The sequence below is a fragment of the Oncorhynchus mykiss genome, chromosome 23, assembly GCF_057628025.1.
Source record: "Oncorhynchus mykiss isolate SJ-2025 chromosome 23, ASM5762802v1, whole genome shotgun sequence".
NCBI classification, from domain to species: domain Eukaryota; kingdom Metazoa; phylum Chordata; class Actinopteri; order Salmoniformes; family Salmonidae; genus Oncorhynchus; species Oncorhynchus mykiss.
In genome coordinates, this window is record NC_143044.1 from 13,199,523 (window position 1) to 13,216,775 (window position 17,253).

Genomic DNA, 17,253 nt, shown 5'->3' on the forward strand with positions numbered 1-17,253 from the left:
ATGATAGCACCCACAGCCAAGCTACATTCTTCCACTGAACACCCAGCCGCAGCAGGAATTTTTACTCCATGCCTCCGACTAAGTTTTTCAAACTCTACATTTCCGCGAGTGGCCATTGCAACCAGCCCCACCCGCTGGTTGTGCCCTCGCGAAAAACCAACCTCAAAGATCCCACCACCCCTATACGTGCTTAGTGATAGTTAAACAATATACCCTTAAAACAACTAAACTAATCAATATATATATATGTACATACCAAAACCCAATAGAGTGAAAAGAAATTCCATTCGTTCTCACAATCACTCCTGCTTGACGACTCACTCCCAGCATGCACTCCGAGAGAGAGAGAGAGAGAGAGAGAGAGAGAGAGAGAGAGAGAGAGAGAGAGAGAGAGAGAGAGAGAGAGAGAGAGAGAGAGAGAGAGAGAGAGAGAGAGAGAGAGAGAGAGAGAGAGAGAGAGAGAGAGAGAGAGAGAGAGAGAGAGAGAGAGAGAGAGAGAGAGAGAGAGAGAGAGAGAGAGAGAGAGAAAAGGAATAGTGCAGGTCAGCTGTAAAGACATCAGCTCATGAGCAGTGGTTACTTCCACCATGTGTGAATGCCATTAGCCATCACACAGTCTAAGACTGTAAATTAAACCTGCTTTAATCGGATCAGATCACAAAACCAAATGAAGAGAGCTGCTCTCTGCCACCTCAAATGGCCGAATATGACCACTGTTTAACGTCATGTGTTTATTTCTATTGTACATCTGAGGGAGTGGTTTAGCAGTGAAACATAGAAGGGAAAATACATTTCACTGTTTACTTCTTAAAGTATTTTCTGGATTTGTGTCCAATGGATGAATCCAAAGGCCTGAGTGTATGTGTGTCGGCGCGTGGGTGCATAGCTGCTTGTGTGTGTGTGAGAGAGATAGTGTGTGTTTATGTGTGTGTGTGTGTGTGTGTGTGTGTGTGTGTTTATGTATAAAGAGGACATTGTTTCACAAAACGTAGCCTAATTTCCATGGATATGCCCAGAACCATCCCTGAACACTCTGTTTTACCCGGTAATTCGACACCCCGTTGTATCCATCCCATGATGGTATGCGAGAGTGTCCCACAATCAGCATAATCCCCTCAATGAACTGCACTAACCACATTTAATATGCAAATGAGATTAGCTCAACTTTGGTAAACATTGGCCGACACTGCGACACAGGGAGAAGAGTTGTTTCAGAGGGATGGATGCTCCCTCGAAGACATTGTTTCGATCATATATCTAGAATAATCTAATGGTTTATTATATTATTATAATGATGTTGCTATTACCGGTGCTCAAAGCAATTTACATTGTAGGGGTGTGACACCTAGGTATGTTAACATATCTCCATAAAAATTCAAAATCTGATGCTACAGTACATTCTGGAACATCTATAGTTCTGCGTGTACATAATGGATAAACACGGGTCTGTCTACAACGGAAGGGGTGACCTTACCAGTTTAACATTGTGGTAAAGTCATCAATTCAAAGTTGTCAAGTTATCATATCAACTAATTTGTACGAAACATGCAATCTTTTCATTTCATGTTTGTGTGTGTGTGTGTGTGTGTGTTCTCTCACTTGTGTAGATGTTCTCTTACTGAGGTGAAACTCTGTCTCTCGTTCTCTCTTTCTCTCCTTCTTTCCCATCTGTGCACTGACAGTCTCTTGAACTGTTGACAATAAGTTGATGGGCTAAAGCCCCCGATAAACATCACTGGTGCCACTTCTGCCCAGCTGGATCTATTTAGTAGCGGAGCGGAGATTGGCCGGAGAACACACACAGACACAGTCCTCCCAGGCCTGACTGTTATTATCCTGTGTGTTTATGTCTGCGTTTATGTGGCCTGGCCAGAGCTCTGTTCATTTCATTGCATTCTTGGGTTGCCTCTGCAGGAATCCCACTCTGTGATAGAGAGAGAATGAGAGAGAAAGAGTATGTCACATAGTACAGCCTGTTCTCATGCTTGACCCCACCTCCCCAGACCTTTGCCATACTGACATCCTGGGTACTTGGTGCAGATGGCTTGTGTGTGTGTGTCCGTCCATGTGCACAGTACTTTATCATATGGAGGGAGACTGACCCTTAGTTCACCACCCACAGACAGGCTTCATTTTTTCGGAATCTCCTTTAGACAGGAAGGGGCTGTCACATGCACACTGCATGCCTACCCACACACGCACACACGCACACACACACACACACACACACACACACACACACACACACACACACACACACACACACACACACACACACACACACACACACACACACACACACACACACACACACACACACACACACACAGCTCTCTGACTGGCACGGATGCTGGCCAGCAGTAACCTTATCTGTGTGTGTGTGTGTTTAAAAGCAAGTGACTATGAGGGGATTAGATGGCAGAGGGGATTACAGAATGGTCTTTACCTCACAGGAACCAACAGGACACAGGGCTGACGTGTCCACTCTGGACAGACGGGAAGGAGAAAGAGAAAGAGAAGAACAGAGATAGGGAAAATGTAAATGTCAACTGACTTTTATTAGCATTTAGTATCAGGACACCCATCCCGACCATGCCCTCATGACACTGCTCACATGACATTCCCTCAAACTTAAAACACTTACTTAACAAAAACTTTTGCTTCGTGTGTGTACCATCTATATGTAAAGAGATATATTGAGAGGGAGAACATGAGAAACAGAGAAATGTAAGTGTGGAGAGAGGATTTTCCCCTGGTCTAGGTCTACTGGGCTCTTAATTTATTGATGCTAAGCAAGATAACCACGGCAACCACCCCGGCAACCACTATAGTGACCACAATACCATACCTTCCTCCGTCCTCATTTGTGTAAAGATAATTTGTAATCGAATAAGTTGACACACAACCCAACCTACTGTAGACCACAATTACCATTGGAACCATTACACACACACACACACACACACACACACAGACACACACACAGACACACAGACACAGACACACACACAGACACACAGACACACACACACACACACACACACACACACACACACACACACACACACACACACACACACACACACACACACACACACACACACACACACACACAGCAAAAGACAGCAGAGTGGTCCATCTCAAAGAAGGGTTAGAATGTTTTTTTTATATCTTGCTATTCATAGTATATTTATGCTGTTAATGCTTCATAATGAGTGTTTTCAAAGTGCTACAGTCAGCTTGGTTAGTGAGTGTACGTTTCGTCTACCTATCCGAGACACATTTCACACTGGTCTACAGAATGAGACAGAGAGCATGTTGTACTGACAGGGCCTGTAGGGTCAACATCAACCCAAATCAACTACACAGGGGATCAACCACTACTGTGGGACTGTCAAATTAGGACACATCTCGAGCACACACAAACACACACACACACACACACACACACACACAGCTGTCAGACACACACATACCCCCGTGACTGCCCACTGCCCCGGAAACAACAACAGAGCACATCTCTGCCCTGGGGTGAGCTATGCACCATGTGTGTGTGTGTGTGTGTGTGTGTGTGTGTGTGTGTGACGATGGGCAGTCACATGGTCTCTCCTGATCCCAAGAACATGGCGGGGGGCACTGTGTGTGTTTACGGAACTGTATGTGTATGTCGCAGCACGCAGTTACAGGAGTGTGTGGCACCAATGGATTATGCTGAATTGCAAGGGGCATGGTTCATGTTAATATGCGTGAGTGTATGTAAAATTGAAGTATATAACTGTGTGTGTGTGTGTGTGTGTGTGCAGGCCCGGGGGTCTCGTCAGCGGGGCAGTAAATGGGCATCTGTGTGTGGTCCAGTGGGTCCAAGTCTGAGCCAGCAGGCTAACTATTCCACCTCTGCCCGCCTCAGTCAGCTGCAGCGCTGGGTGTCCACTCTGCGCTTTATCCACATCATCATTATTTCAGCTTCACACTCTGCCCGGCCCAGCCTTGACCGGCCCCTCTCCCCCTCCATCCATGCCTCTTTCCATCCTTCCCTTCGACAGCCCATCCTCAATCACACACGTGTGTGTCTATGTGTCACGTTCCCAACCAGTCTGCACACAGAGAGTATGTAACGACAGAGCGGTTAAACGTGGCAGACGAGATCTAGGAGTTCATTACGACATAAGCAAACAACAAGCATGAATTCAATCATGTTCTCTCTGTCTTTCTCTCCTCACGTGCAGATCAGCCTTTCTGTTCCAGTCTGACGGTGGGTGGTGGGTGAAGACCAGGTCATGAATGGATGAGTCTTCAGGTCCTTCTGTCTGAGAGGTCACAGGCAGTGGATGACATTTCCTGTCCACTATGGGGGAAAACTGTATTTCTCAAAATGACTTGCAGCAAGATCTTTTCACAATGTCCATGATATCCCAGGGTCATTCTAATTAGTTACAATAGATGAACAGCATTGTAATTATATTGGGATTTAATTGCACTTCTTTATTGACAAAGTGTATTACTCTGTGACCTGATCTCTCTAAACTAGAGAGCCTATTAGTAATCCAATGATGTCATTATTATATATGCCCTCTATGGTCACACAGCCCATTAGCTACAGATTAGGTAGCATGCATGTGTGTATGTGGTTCTTCATTGGGCATCTGTATGTAAGATACTGCAGTGTGCTATGGCTTGTCAGATTTACCAATTCTAAGATGGTGTGTGTGCACTGTAGCCTATCTCTATATGTGTGTGTGTGTGTGTGTGTGTGTGTGTGTGTGTGTGTGTGTGTGTGTGTGTGTGTGTGTGTGTGTGTTGCAGCGAGCTCATGACAGATCAGGGCATTCAGGCCAGTGACATTCCTCTAGAGCACAGATGCATCCTGGTCCTGGAGTGAAAAATGTTGCTTGGCCACCGCACTCACCCGTAGATGAATGGACCGATCCGTGCACTCACCCGTAGATGAATGGACCGATCCGTCTTGTCATCGGAGGTCGGCAGAGAGGTTTCAGCTCCAGTGTACCTGTGTGTATGTGGCTGTGCTGACTCCGGCACAGAGCTCCTTCACACACACACACACACACACACACACACACACACACACTGGCCTCATCAAACACTGCCCTAGTCCCCCCGAGCCCATCTTACACACACACACACACACACACACACACACACACACACACACACACACTGGCCTCATCAAACACTGCCCTAGTCCCCCCGAGCCCATCTTACACACACACACACACACACACACACACACACACACACACACACACACACACACACACACACACACACACACACACACACCTCTCAAACACACACACACCTCTCAAACACACACACAATCTTTCACACCCTCCCAGCCCATCTCCTCAGCCACCAGCCCACAGCCCTGGCGCCCAGAGCACAGGCTCTGACACGTCTATATGTTTTTTCTCCTGACCTTTTAGCGTCCTTTCTGCCAGCGCCTGTAAACCATAAGCTGATATATGAAGGCAATTTTTAGCGGTGCCACTTGTATCTGAGTGATTGCGTACACTTTACGTTTGGGCCTGCCACCTTGCCACCTCCTCGAGATCTCTCTATTTGGATAGGATGGGAGGGAGGACAGGAGGGGAGGGAGAAGGGAGGGAAAGAAAGAAAAGAAATGAAGGGAAAAAAGAGGGATGTGGTGGCCAATACCCATCCACCACCTGGGGCAAGGAGTCTGCCGTCCACTGCCGTCTGACTTCTCTGGACCAATCAGATGAAAGAACCACACAGTAGCAGGAAATATAGGTTTTCATTAACACTTTTGGAAGCTCTAAATATTGCTGCATGGCCAAAATGCAGATAGAGAGAGAGAGATAGAGAGAGAGAGGTGAAGGAGAGAGAGAGAGTGAGAGAACGGTGAAGGAGATAGAGTGAGAGAGGTGAAGGAGAGAGAGAGAGAGAGAGAGAGAGAGAGAGAGAGAGAGAGGTGAAGGAGAGCGAAAGAGAGAGAGCGAGAGGGTGATGTGCTGTCATACACCAGACTAGAGTTGACCCCTCACAGCACTGCTATCCAGTTGAGTTTAAATACAGTCATTGATTAGCATTAGCCTATGTTACAGTAGTGGAATGGAACCCTACCTATTAGTTTGTTAGCATCAACTCTTGTTAAACAGGTAGAGGCTATGTGTTATTCCCCCCTTCGCCAAGAACACTTTTCAATTACAGCTGCTCATTGTCAGGTCCTAAATGGCTGGGTCAGCTGGCTGGGCTTTCCCTTTGAAAGCTAGGCTGACATCCCCACAAAGACATCATTACAGAGATGCTCCCTGTGCCAGACAATCTCCATCTCTACGCCCCCAGGACTACAGGCATAATGTACCAAGGAAGCAGAGGGCTGGGGGAAAATTAACAATATTACCCCACCCACTCCCCTAAAAATCCCTGAAAAACGACTTACTTTCAATACATTTCTCTTATTTTTTGTCTCATCGTCTTTTCTTTCTTTCTCTTCTTCTTTCTCCCACTGTTCTGTCCCCATGCAAAATCCCTCCCTCTGCTTTTTCATTTCATATCTTTACAATTTAATATGTCGAAAGAACTTAAAAATAGCATTTCCCATTATCTTAATTTGTGATGACGTCATTCCCCAGAAAAAAAGTATATTCCTCAGTAGGTGAAAACAAAACTGGAATTACTAATTACAAAAGGAGATTGAGAGGGAGAAAAAGCGATTGCATTTTCAATGTGATTTGCATTTTGATTCCAAGTTAGATTTTTTTAGCAACTTGACTGTTTTTTTTCTTCTTTCTCTCTAATATCTTTCAGGATCAAAGGCTTTGATTCATTTCTTTCGTTTCACTTTCTTCCTCCAAGCATTGTTTGCCTCCCAGGACTACAACAAATGTGTGTGTGTGTGTGTGTGTGTGTGTGTGTGTGTGTGTGTGTGTGTGCGTGTGTGTGTGTGTGTGTGTGTGTGTGTGTGCGTGTGCCAGATTGGGGGAAGAGAGAATTACTTATTCCTGGACTAATTTTACATCAAAAAGGAAGATCCGGAGAGGGGAGGAGATAAAAGTGGCTGTTGTGACCTACAGGATTAGCCATGTGTCTCCAGCAGACATGTTAGCTAGCACCCAGGGCACCACACCCCTACACTCACACGTGCACACACTCTCACACAAACATGAAAGCTCGCAACGCAACCTCTCGTGGCCTAGAAAAACACTGGCTTGCTGTAACTATTATTGTAGTCAGAAGTAGAACATCAACACTGGTAGTCGCTGTAGTATCTTTGTAGCATAGAGTGTGTGCTCACCTAATCATTCTTTTTTTATTAACCTCCTATAGACAGCTGTCTAAATTAAATCTTCATAATCTCAAATAATAATAACTGAAGCTTAAATGACAGACTTATTGTGATATATGTATATATGAATTGAGGGTCTCAACGTTGGAATGTGTTTATACAGGATTATAGCTTAATTATCTGCTATCGTTAGGTTTTTGCAGTATACTTAGGTGTCTCAGACGTTGCATATGCAAGCGTGTGTGTGTGTGTGTGTGTGTGTGTGTGTGTGTGTGTGTGTGTGTGTGTGTGTGTGTGTGTGTGTGTGTGTGTGTGTGTGTGTGCATTTGAGTGTGTGTGTGCATGTGTGCGTGTGCGTGCGTTTGTGTGTGTGTGCCCGTGTGCGTGCATTTGTGTGTGTGTGTGTGTGTGTTTGTGCGTGCGTGTGTGTGTTTACAGTTAGGTCAAAGCTGGAGAAAGTGGGGCAGTCTCTTGCCTAGCCTTGAGGTTTCTGAGTGTTCAGTTGAGGGAGTCACAGTATCCAGGTCTCACCTTAACTCTCTGTGTCAGCCCTCACCTGGCACAAACACACAAACACACACACATGCATGCACGCACAGATTCTCACACACACAAATACACACACGTACTTGCCCAACAAATATCTAGACAGACACGCAAGCACATACAGTGGCATTATTACAATGCAAATATATACAGAACCAAAGCCATGCATATGCTTATTCAACTGACTTCATTAGAATGAATCATCATAACCAGGTGACACAATTAATAAGGGTAAATGCAATTATGTCCCTTCCACTAGCTCATCCCATCCCTTCTACCTCCACCCCCACCACCCTCCACCCACCACCCTCCTTCCGTGAATAGGGCTCTGCTCACCAACACATCCTAGTCTGTGTAGCCTCATCCTCTCCGGGAGTGGAAAGGGTTGAGAGAGGGGTGATTTAGGGAATAATTGCCTGAAGACTGTAGTAAAATAAGCCCTAATGGTCAGTAATCCGGGCCTGGAGTGCCGGAGAGCCCTATCCACTGTGCACAACACTGAATGCCGGTAAAGGGCTTCTCTGTCACTTACATATGCATAGATCTTTTTCCATTAAGGTCTGAATGACAAATAGACAATACAAAAAAGAGAAAACGGCAGGGGTAAATTTCCCCCTATGCTGGCAGTAATTTGGCAGGAGACTGAGCCTTATCCTTAAATCTCATTAGTCCATTGTTCTGATGCCGTTCATTCTGAGGCCTGGCTTGGAAATGCTACTCAAACTGACGATGACAGTGTGTACCCGCTCCTCTGTGCCTCTATAGCAGCCAGGGCTCTCCAACTCCACTCCTGCAGAGCTCCTGCGTGGGCAGGCTTTTGTTCCCGCCTAGCGCTAACTCACCTGTTTCAAATAATCATCTAACAATGGTCTTCAGTCTGAACTCTTGTTAGTTGAATCAGGACATGCTACTGCTAGGCTGGAACAAAAGCCTGCAAACCCAGCTAGGGGTTGTTGAACATTGAAGGTGATTGAAGATGAGGATCTGATGTGTGACTAGAAAGGAGAGAGAGTGAGGAAGATGCGAGGAATGTCAGAGAAGTGAGGGGAAGAGAGGAGGGGACTGGGATGAGAGGGTTGGGAGTGAGGGGGGTAAGGAAGGGGCACAGGGGTGTAGGCATGGGGGCGGGTTAGCTATCAGGACGGGTAGCAGCCAGCCCCCTATCCTTGTGAGCTTCCAGATGGCACAATGTCAAACCCCTAGTGGATGGAACAAACACACAGTCACTCAAACACACACGCTCGCACACACACACACACACACACACACACACACACACACACACAGACAGAGGCCCAGTGAGACGAACACGCACTCAAACATACAGCGTATAATTAAACAAATATATTTTTGGGGGGGGGATCTTTTATTAACAATACAAAACATACACACGCAAACCGACAACATCATATAAACATCAACTACTGCACACTTTTCACTTCTTCACGTCCCTGGATGTATTGCTGCTTGTGATGATCTGAAGTCCACATGTGAATTAACATGTGAGGATCCTACATTGTAGTATAGCCCATATTGTGTCTAGGGATATGAGTGGCAGTGCTACCGTACCAGAAGATATAGAAGGGGTTTTACAACCAGGGCTTTTAGTTATAGCAGTTCAAGGACACTTGGCTGAGCACGGTTCTGTCTGGATAAATGCTCCCTGAATCATTTCCGTGTGAAACGGGATAAGATACTTCCACTGTTGGCCATTAGAGAGCAGCGGTTCTAATGGAGGAGATGTTTCTGCATGATATGAATATGAGTTACACCACTTTTTTTCTATGTCCTCTGTGTATTGCGTAGCATGTATATGTCTACTGTATGTGTGTACTTTATTTATGTCAGCTGTGATGTATATGGAACGATTTGTTCATAAGCAGTGCACACCACCTTATGACACAAACAAACACACACACACACACACACACACACTGTACATTCACCTAGCATCCCCTCTTTCCCCACCTCCGGCAAACACACATCAACATACACAGACACACGCACACACACACACAAGGAGGTAATAGATACGCTGCAGCCCTGAGCTCAGGAAGGCCCTGTTACATCTGTCGGCGAGTTCAGATGCTATCGCTGCTCCGCCTGCATCGAAAGATTTAATGTCCACCCCTGAGGAGGGCTCTGTGGCACAGTCCGCAGGGGAACACAACAAGGCGGGGGGAGGAGGCAAAGCGGGAGGCGGGGGAGATAAGAGGGAGGCGACAGCAATATCAGCCAGGGGGGTTGAGGTAAGGGGAAGGAGGAGGGGGTAGAGGAGGTTAAAAGAAGATGAAGACTGGAGAAAACCAAACATGGTGGTGGCACAGTGGCCAAGCTCTTGTCCTGGTGTCCCCTCTTCTCACCATTGTTGACTCAACTTGGCACAGTTTAGCTAATCACTGCACCAATTGGTCAAATTGAGTGGGACGGGGATCACCAATTTAATATCACTATTCAGTAACATATGCAACCCTCTCGCCCTGCCCTGGCAACCAAGTGGCACAGCGGGTACTGTATATTGGCTGGGGCAGGAGGGGTGAGTGTAGGAGGGTTGTGGGGGTGAGGTGGATGGGAGGGGAGTTGGATCTTAGACTCCTCATCATCCCCATGGGTCAGCCGTTAATCAGAACTCTCCAGAGATTTAGCCCCCCCCCTTCCTCGCTCTCTAGAACCCTGATTCTGCTCATGAATAATCTCACCGAAGGCAGCGGAAAATGGGGCAAAGCAACCGCATTATTTAGAGAGAGAGAGAGAGAGAGAGAGAGAGAGAGAGAGAGAGAGAGAGAGAGAGAGAGAGAGAGAGAGAGAGAGAGAGAGAGAGAGAGAGAGAGAGAGAGAGAGAGAGAGAGAGAGAGAGAGAGAGAGAGAGAGAGAGAGAGAGAGAGAGAGAGAGAGAGAGAGAGAGAGAGAGAGAGAGAGAGAGAGAGAGAGAGAGAGAGAGAGACTCTTTTGATGCCTTTTCTTCCTAAATTGGCGGTGGGGTTGTCGAGGATTTCTCCTGGATGTGGGGAGAGACCCAGGGATGTCAGCGAGGCCCTGATTAAATGCTGAAGCCGTCATGCCTGCGAGCGAGCCAGGAGATTAATATCGGCGTAACCTGTTACTTAATTCATTATGGGGATACAGGCTAATTTGATTTGATATTATTTTAATAAAGTTCTGTGATATCGAAGATTGTTTCAGGCTATCAAAATAATTTTCCAGTTATTACAGTTAGTCAGGCAGGTCCTTTGATAGCAGCGGTTGGTCGTGCCTGTCCTGAATACATTAGAGCCTCTCTCTCCCGTTCCTCTATCTCTTTCTCTCACATACTCACTCTCTCAGTGGCTCAGACCAGCTGAACAATGCATAGTCCAGGCACTAGGCGTCTATGGAAGGGAGAGCGAGAATAGAGCAAGAGAGGAGGGGAGAGAGGGCAGAATACATTTTTGTATGCGGGTAGACTTACATGTGTCGTCGACTCCGCATCTCATTTTTTGGGGATAATCTTTGAAGGAACACAGAGACCATGGCGAAGAGAGGAGAGGAGGACAGAAGCTCTCGCTCTCTCCATTACTAGTTTCATTCTTTCATTATTGAAGCTCTCTCTCTCTCTCTCTTTCTTTCTGTGTTCAGCTCTATTAGACCCTGTGTATCAGCCGCCACAGGCAAGAAAAATATCTGACATGTCTTGTCTTCACAGGGGGCGTGTAAGTCGTCTGTCAGAAGGCAATCAAGGAGTCCACAGCACTATATGGTAATTCATCGCTCTTGCTGGCTAAGGTATTTAATATATATGAAATGCATATGATGATATTCAGGGTTTTTTTATCGCTTTGGTACTATTTTCACAACTCTTCGTACAAAACTCAATAAAGATCCTCAAAATGGCCTAAACCTATAGATCGCAAACTGGTTTGTCTAATATATACGGATTTTGAGAACTACACAAATAAAACGTGTGTTTCTAAAGTAGGGGCGCAATTTTCACTGGGGATGGAGGTGTTCATGCCCCCCCCCCCCCCACCACCACATTCTGAAATTGCATTTTTATCCCCCCTAGGTTTATCATTGCAATGTTATACAAAAAGCAGCAACGGTGTGCTTTAGGACCATGCGAACGCCTCTGAGTGATCGGGTAGGCCGTTTGGAGTGTCCAGAGGGCTGGATTTAGGACAATGCAGACACCACAGAGCGGGCTGACAGGCTGTGTGAAGGCAAAGCTTCTGGAAGGCTGGCTGAACGAGCACGGGAGAGTTGAGCATAGTTGAGTGTAAGTTTTAAAAGCAAGCAGAGAAGAAACTGGCTGCTCTTAAGTTCACTGATATATCTTTAACTTAACAGAACAAATGAGTTTTTATTCGCAGTGCTGAACTAGTATTGTAACTGACATGTACAGTAAATGACATGTACAGTAATCCCATCTCGACAGAGGTGAATGAATAAGATATGCTAGCTATTAGTAGCTACCACAGCCAGGTCAGCTCTAGTCTGTAGTTATCTGTGAGATAGCGATATACGTTGGCTGTTATTACTATCTAACAGCTGTTGTTTGTAGGGAAATGTTTTGCAGTCTTTGTTTTGTCCCATTTCAGAAGTAAATTAACTTAGCTAGCTTTCAAGTGGTCTAAATTCTTTCCGAAGGCACTGCATATGGAGGATTTGCTTGTGTCTGTGTGTTAATGCACAGTATATTTGAGGTGTATGTGTTTTTTTTTTGTTTCCAAACCTTTTCCTTGGGAATAAAAAAAAAATGTGTGGTGTGAACTTGGAAGGAAATTGTGTTGGGAGAAAGATGAGTTATTGACTAGTCTGGTGGGGGACGGGCGTGCAGGCGACTTGGGCTGTCTGGTCTGTCTGTCTGAAATTTCATATAGAGGATGTCTTAATAAAGACAATCAAAAATATTTGTACATTTCCAAGAGTTATTTTCTTAAGCTGTTGGTTAAAGTTGCAACACAGTATTTAATATTGAAGTACCTTTAACCTAGTTCAGTCTTCGTTTTTTATACATTTGCCAACATTTCTAAAAAACTGTTTTTGCTTTGACATTTTGGGGTATTGTGTGTAGATTGATGATGGGGATTTTTTGTTGTTGCCATTTTAGAATAAGGCTATAACGTAACAAAATGTGGACAAAGTGGAGGGGTCTGAATACTTTCCGAATGCACTATATACTAAGTTAGCGTTACTATTTAATGCCCATGCTACTTCACATTATAATTGGATAAATATGCTGCAAAAATAACTAACCATATTATATTTTTAGAGGGTGATGGTGCTTGATGCTGCAGTGAACCATCACAAGTATATCTTTGTTGATGAAGTGGTCTTCAACTTGGCCAAAACCTGGCGCCGTGGGCAGAGCCTCATCGGCCAACGGGCGACCATCCAAGTGCCTGAACAACATGGGGAAAACATCTTCATGTGCGCAGCTATCTCTGAAGATGGTGTGGTAGGATGTAGGCCATTACTTGGATACTACAACGCTGCATACATCATTGTGTTTCTCATAGAAATTGGTCAGGCCTGTCAAGGTGAAGGGGTCACCTATGTCAGTGTGTGGGACAATGTCAGGTTCCATCATGCAGAGGTGGTTCAGGCATGGTTTTGGGCCCATCCCCGATTCAGGACCCTATACCTGCCCCCATACTCTCCTTTACTCAAACCTATTGAGGATTGGAGGTGGAAGGTGTACGATCGCCATCCTTTTGAGCGTGCCACCCTCCTTCTGGCCATGGATGAGGCATGTAATGACGTAAATGCAGACCAATGTCAAGATTGGATTCACCATGCCAAAAGTTTTTTCCTAATCTGTATGTACAATGAAGACATTCACTCTGATGTGGATGAGAATTTATGGCCAAATGGCTTAACAGGCTTAATGCAAATGAATGTGTTCTAAACGTTATGTTTTATTTTCATTTTTAATTTAATTTGTTTTGTTTAATTTGTTACATTTGATTTCAGACAGTACACCTACATTGGGGCAAAAAAGTATTTAGTCAGTTCTCCCACTTAAAAAGATGAGAGAGGCCTGTAATTGTCATCATGCGTCACAGTCGGTATGGTGTTCTTTGGATGCAACTCAGCATTCTTTGTCCTCCAAACACGACGAGTTGAGTTTTTACCAAAAAGTTATATTTTGGTTTCATCTGACCATATGACATTCTCCCAATCTTCTTCTGGATCATCCAAATGCTCTCTAGCAAACTTCAGACGGGCCTGGACATGTACTGGCTTAAGCAGGGGGACACGTCTGGCACTGCAGGATTTGAGTCCCTGGCGGCGTAGTGTGTTACTGATGGTAGGCTTTGTTACTAGCTCTCTGGTTCCAGCTCTCTGCAGGTCATTCACTAGGTCCCCCCCGTGTGGTTCTGGGATTTTTGCTCACCGTTCTTGTGATAATTTTGACCCCATGGGGTGAGATCTTGTGTGGAGCCCCAGATCGATGGAGGTTATCAGTGGTCTTGTATGTCTTCCATTTCCTAATAATTGCTCCCACAGTTGATTTCTTCAAACCAAGCTGCTTACCTATTGCAGATTCAGTCTTCCCAGCCTGGTGCAGGTCTACAATTTTGTTTCTGGTGTCCTTTGACAGCTCTTTGGTCTTGGCCATAGTGGAGTTTGGAGTGTGACTGTTTGAGGTTGTGGACAGGTGTCTTTTATACTGATAACAAGTTCAAACAGGTGCCATTAACACAGGTAATGAGTGGAGGACAGAGGAGCCTCTTAAAGAAGAAGTTACAGGTCTGTGAGAGCCAGAAATCTTGCTTGTTTGTAGGTGACCAAATACTTATTTTCCACCATAATTTGCAAATAAATTAATAAAAAATCCTACAATGTGATATTCTGTTTTTTTTCTCATTTTGTCTGTCATAGTTGAAGTGTACCTATGATGAAAATTACAGGCCTCTCTCATCTTTTTAAGTGGGAGAACTTGCACAATTGGTGGCTGACTAAATACTTTTTTGCCCCACTGTATGTTGCAATTATATCTGAAAAATAAAATGTTAGTTTTTGCATGAATGATTAGAGGATGTCTTCATTGATCACGTCTTTGATCACACATTGCAGATATTATGGAAATTATAGATTGTCAGTTAAATTTGTTGGGTAATGTGTATTGCCTAATGTGAAAACTGTGTAATCTACTGTAATGTGCAGTACTGTAGGATATTACTTTCAGGAATTCTACGGGTTATTTGAAACAAGTATCTTGCATTGTTTGCTATTGGATTAACTTGTAGGTAAAACGACTACAGTGAAAATATATCATTATGTTGTATTTTGGTGATTAAACTAATGTTATCATCATATTTAACAATACACTTATATTTTGAAGCAATGGTTGTGTGGTGAGAGATGTTTACAATCCAAATGAATGCACAATGACAGGTTTTAAATGAAAGACTGGCTGCATTACAAGTGTGAAAAATTCGGATTTTTGTACTAAGAGTTGTGAAAATGTACCAAAGTGATAAAAAAAACTGTAACATCACAAGCGTGTATCACACAGTGGGTCATGGTTTCATGTGACCAGGATCTTGCCTTTATTCTACATAAACATGGTCACGATTATAGAAAAACATGGTTGCCCAAATGTTCTAGCTGCCTTCAGAAATACTGTACACTACATGACAAAATGTATGTGGACACCTGTTCACCTAACATCTCATTCCAAAATCATAGCTATTAATCTGGAGTTGGTCCCCCCCTTTGCTGCTATTACAGCCTCTACACTTCTGGGAAGGCTTTCCACGATATGTTGTTGGAACATTGCTGCAAGGATGTGCTTCCATTCAGCCACAAGAGCATTAGTGAGATCGGGCACTGATAATGGGCGATTAGGCTTGGCTCGCAGTTGGCGTTCCAATTCATCCCAAAGGTGTTCAATGGGGTTGAGGTCAGGGCTCTGTGCAGGCCAGTCAAGTTCTTCCACACCAATCTCAGCAAACCATTTCGGTATGGACCTCGCTTTGTGCATGGGGGCATTGTCATGCTGAAACAAGAAAGGGCCTTCCCAAATTGTTGCCACAAAGTTGGAAGCACAGAATCGTCTAAAATGTAATTGTATGCTGTAGCTTTAAGATTTCCCTGGAACTATGGGGCCAAGCACGAATCAGGAAAAACAGCCCCAGACCGTTATTCCTTCTCCACAAAACTTTACAGTTGGCACTATCCATTGGGGCAGGTAGCGTTCTCCAAGCATACGCCCAACCCAGATTTGTCTGTCCGACTGCCAGATGGTGAGGCATGATTCATCACTCCAGAGAATGCGTTTCCACTTCTCCAGAGAACAATGGCGGAGAGTTTTACACCACTCCATCCGACGCTGGGCATTGAGCACTGTGATCTTAGGCTTGTGTTTTGGCAGCTCAGCCATTGAAATCTATTTCATGAAGCTCCTGACGAACAGTTATTGTGCTGATGTTACTTCCAGAGGCAGTTAGGAACTCGGTAGTGAGTGTTGCAACAGAGGACAGGCGATTTGTATGCGCTACTCGCTTCAACAGTTGGCGGTCCAGTTCTGTGAGCTTGTGTGGCCTAACACTTTGAAGCTGAGCCGTTGTTGCTCCTAGACGTTTCCCACTTCAAAAATAACGGCACTCACAGCAGCTTTAGCAGTTCAGAAACTTGACAAACTGACATTTTAGAAAGATAGCATCCTATGACGGTGCCACGCTGATTGTCACTGAGCTCTTCAGTAAGGCCATTCCACTGCCAATGTTTGTCTATGGAGATTTCATGGCTGTGTGCTTGATTTTATACACCTGTCAGCAACAGGTATGGCAGAAATAGCCGAATCCACAAATTTGAAGGGGTGTCCACATACTTTTGTATATATAGTGTATATTTGTATATTTGTACGTGTGGGGGCAGTTGTGTGTGTGTGTGCGTGTGTGTGAGTGTGAGGCGCCCTCTCTTGGTCCCTACCCTCCCTATTCTGAATGAAACACCCCTTTCTTCCACCAAAAGGAAACCAAACACAGCAGCTAGTGCAATGACCTTGACTCAACATTGTTTTCTTTTGCTTTTTTTCTGTTTTGGTTAAATTATATTTCGGATCACAGGGATAAAAAGAAAGGAAGCGAAGACAGAGGAACAGGGGCACTAATCTGTTGAGTCTGAAATCTCTCATGCACTCTATCTCCCTCCTTTTCTCTCTGCATTCCTCATTCTCACTGTTTGTTTTCCCCCAGATTACCAGCCATGTTGAGCCTCAAGGTCAAAGGTCATCAAATAGAACAATTATTGGGGCCAGAGTTCATGGACGTGTCTCAAGTGAATGGCCACACACTCCTTCATTGAGGTTACGTTTTGGGTGACTACATTTGACAACTTTTTGGACAAAAAAATATTTTTGGTGGGGGTTGACTCCCCCCCTTCTTTTTTCTCCTTTCTCATTGTTGGAGTTGCATGTATATTTCTGTTATAGGGCCGACCTGGTTGTTCAGTCC

General features: G+C 44.8%; 1 long non-coding RNA gene across 1 annotated transcript; it reads left to right on the forward strand.

Moving 5' to 3' along the window:
• Nucleotides 1-11,974: 11,974 nt before the first annotated feature.
• Nucleotides 11,975-15,140, forward strand: LOC149972510 (uncharacterized). Its single transcript, XR_016491209.1, has 2 exons — nt 11,975-12,065; nt 13,062-15,140. It is a non-coding gene; the product is annotated as an uncharacterized LOC149972510 (long non-coding RNA).
• The last annotated feature ends 2,113 nt before the right edge of the window (nt 15,141-17,253 follow it).